This window comes from Etheostoma cragini, chromosome 14 (assembly GCF_013103735.1).
Source record: "Etheostoma cragini isolate CJK2018 chromosome 14, CSU_Ecrag_1.0, whole genome shotgun sequence".
Taxonomy (NCBI): Eukaryota; Metazoa; Chordata; class Actinopteri; order Perciformes; family Percidae; genus Etheostoma; species Etheostoma cragini.
The window spans coordinates 21,692,016-21,696,232 of record NC_048420.1 but is presented as its reverse complement, the minus strand read 5'-3'; positions in this window follow the sequence as shown (position 1 = coordinate 21,696,232).

Below are 4,217 nucleotides of genomic sequence, written 5' to 3'. Positions count from 1 at the left end.
GGTACAGCTAGCAAGTACGGTCTCCCCAAGAACACAAGTCCGTTCTTTGCTTACTTGGTATTGAGAAACGCCCGTTGTCTCCCATATATGGGCATTGTATTGGCTTTATTTCTCTAAACAGAGAGCAGACACGGAGCCGCGTGCTAGCGGCATAAATGAGCCAAAACGCGATGAATTATGGACAATAAAGTGGATAAATCTTGGATGTGACGGTTTGGATCTAATGCTCAATGACCCCGAAAAAGGCTGGAAGTTCCAGGCGCAATAGACCTTAACTCGTTACCTTTTAGACGCAACTTTTGGTGAGTTTCTGTGTTGTATGGTTGATAAATTATTAAACTATGAATCAGAGGTGCTGTTTTTGCTCGTGGGCGAGTCTCTCGGTCTCAGGTCTTACAAAGTCTGTGAGCAAAAAACTTTTACAATAATAAAAACAGCGTTAACGCAAGATCAGAAAAATTGTCGGCGTTAATTAATTAATTAGTTAACGCGATAATAACGCGTTAACTCGCCCAGCCCTAGAAAAAAGTCATAGTATAGTATGTTGAAAAAAATATGAAAAAAGTCATAGTATAGTATGTCAAATAGTTATAAAATAAAGTCATAGTATAGTATGTAGAACATTAATGGAAATGGTCATAGTATGTCGAACATTTTTGAAAAAAGTCATTGTATGTCAAAATATTATGAAAATCATAGTATTGTATGTCAAAAAAATATGAAAAAAGTCACAGAATAATAAGTCGAAAAAGTCATAGTATAGTACGTCGAAAAAAGCCATAAAATGTCATAGTATAGTATGAAGAAAAAATATGAAGAAAGTCATATATAGAATGTTGACAAAAAGTCATGGTACAGCATGTCGAAAATATATGAAAAAATCGAATGTCAAAAACGTCATATAATAAAATGTCGAAATATTATTTAAAAGTCACAGAATAGTATGTAGAAAAATTGTTTTAATGGTCATATTATGGTAAGTAAAAAAAAGATTTAAAAAACTCATAGAATGTCGAAAAAGTCACATTGTAGTATGTAAAAAATGTATATAAATGGTCATATGTCGAAAAAGTTTTAAAAAAGTCATGGTATAGTATATCAAAATACTGTATTATGAAAAATCATAGTATTGTATGTTGAAAAAATCTGAAAAAAAGTCACAGAATAGTAAGAAAAAGTTGAAAGTTGAAAAAAGCCAAGGTCATTGTATTGTCTGTCAAATAAAGGTCATTATACACTATGTCGGAAAAAAACATAAAATGTTATACTATTGTATGTCAAATTAGGGTAATTTCACACAGTGTCAAAAAAAGCCATAAAAACGAATAGTAGAGTAGGTAAAAAAAAAGTGATAAAAAGTCATAGCATAGTATGTCAGAGATAGCAATAGTAAAGTATGTCCAAATGTTGAATATTTTGGAAATAAGTCGTTGTATAGTATGTCAAAATATCATGAAAAAATCATGATATAGTATGTAAAAGAAGTTAAAGTATTGTAAGTTGAAAAAATTTGAAAAAAGTCATAGTATAGTATGGCGAAAAAATACATTAAAAGTTAAGCTATAGTATCTATAGTATAGTATAGTATAGTATACTATGTCAAAAAGCCATAAAAACGAATAGTGGTAAAAGTTATAGTATAATATGTAAAAAAAGCCATAGTATTGTATTTCGAATTGTGAAACAAGTCATAGTATAGTATGTAAAAATGGTCATAGTATATTAAAAGACATCAAGGAATAGTATGTTGAAAAAATGTGATAAAAGTCATAGTATAGTCAGCTGAAAAAAGCCTTAAAAAGTCATTCTATACTATGTTGAAAAAGATCAAGGTAAAGTGTGTCGAAAAAGCCTAAAAGGTCATAATATAGTTTGTCAAAAAAGTATATTTTTGTATAAACATACTATGCAATGACATTTTTCGACATGCTGTGAACCAGGAACGCTGTTCACCAGGCGAACCTGTGTACCCGAACTTAAGCTCCCCTCCCTGGGCTGAACCTCTCCATCAGCCTGGGCCAGTGTTTCATGCCCATAGTAGCCCAGCTAAACCTTTGTGCACATGGTATACAAAGCAAACTAGCCTATATCTAAGCGTTTCAATACTGCCCCTGGTATACTAACTGACTTCCAGTGAGAAGAATGGAGGAGATTACTTTTTTCATTTTTTTTTCATGCTATTCTATGCTATTCATATTTTTCTATATACAATACTTTGACTTATTTTTTATTTTTCAACATGCTATACTATGACATCTTATTTTTGACATACTCCACTATGACCTTTTTCGACATACTATACATGTCCTTTTTTCGACATACTACACTATGTCCTTTTTCATATTTTTTGATATACAATACTATGACTGTTTTATTTATTTTTCAACTTGCTGTACTATGGCTTTTTCATATATTTTTTCTACATACTATACTATGACTTTTTCATAAGTTTTGGACATGCTAATCTATGACTTTTAAAAAAAATACTATACTGTCCTTTTTTCGACATGCTACACTACGTCCTTTTTATATATTTTTTGATATACAATACTATGACTTTTTTCATTTATTTTTCAACATTCTATACTGTGACCTTTTTAAATATTTTTTCTACATACTATACTGTGACATTTTTGGACATGCTATTCTATGATGTTTTTTTCAAATACTACACTATGTCCTTTTTCATTATGTTTTTACATACCATACTATGCCTTATTTTCGACATACTATACTATGACTTTTTTCGATGTTATGACGTTTTTGACACACTATACCTTCCCTTTTTCAAATTTTTTGATGTACAATACCATGACTTCCTTTTTATTTTTTCAACATGTTATACTATAACTTTTTCCTTTTTTTTCTACATACTATACTATAATTTTTCCATAATTTTTGGACATACTAGAGTATGACGTTTTTTGACATATTATACTATTACTTTTTTTCAACATATTATACTACGACTTTTTTTTCAACATACTATGCTATGACTTTTTTAATGTTTTTGAACGTACTATGCTATGACGTTTTTCGACATACTATGCTATGACTTTTTTCGACATGCTATACCTCAATGTTTTTCCACATATTATACTATGACTTTTTGTCGACATACTATACTATGACTTTTTGTCAACATACTATACTGTGACTTTTTTTCGACATACTATACTATGCCCTTTTTCATATTTTTTATGCATAATACGACTTATTGAATCATTTGTTATTTTTTCAAAATGCTATACTGTGTCTTTTTCACAATTTTTGGAGTAATACACTATGACGTTTTTCTACATACTATAATAGGACGTTTGACATTCTATACTATGACGTTTTTTGACATACTATACTATGACGTTTTTCAACATGCTATACCATGACTTTTTCATAATTTTTTAACGTACTATACTATGACGTTTTTTGATATATTATACGATGACTTTAATTTGACATACTATACTATGACTTTTTTCATATCTTATACTATGACTTTTTTCATATCTTTCCAACTTACTATACCATGCCGTTTTTTCGACATATTATACTATGACGTTTTTCGACATACTATACTATGACTTTTTCCATATCTTTTCGGCATACTATACTATGACTTTTTTTCAACATATTATACTATGACTTTTTTTCGACATACTATACTGTGTCCTTTTTTCGACATGCTACACTACGTCCTTTTTCATATTTTTTGATATACAATACTATGAGTTTTGTCATTTATTTTTCACCATTCTATACTGTGACCTTTTAACATTTTTTCTTCATACTATACTATGACTTTTTCACAAATTTTTGAAATACTATACTATGACGTTTTTTGACATATTATACTATATAATTTTTCAATGAACAATACTATGACGTAATTTTTTATTTTTGGACATGCTATGATTTTTTTTCAAATACTACACTATGTCCTTTTTCATTATGTTTTTACATACCATACTATGCCTTATTTTCGACATACTATACTATGACTTTTTTCGATGTTATGACGTTTTTGGCACCTATACCTTCCCTTTTTCAATTTTTTTGATATACAATACTATGAATTACTTTAAATTTTTTCAACATATCATACTATAACTTTTTTCAACATATCATACTATAACTTTTTTCGACATACTATACTATGACTTTTTCATAATTTTTGGACGTACTCTACAATTAATTTTTTGACATACTATACTATGACT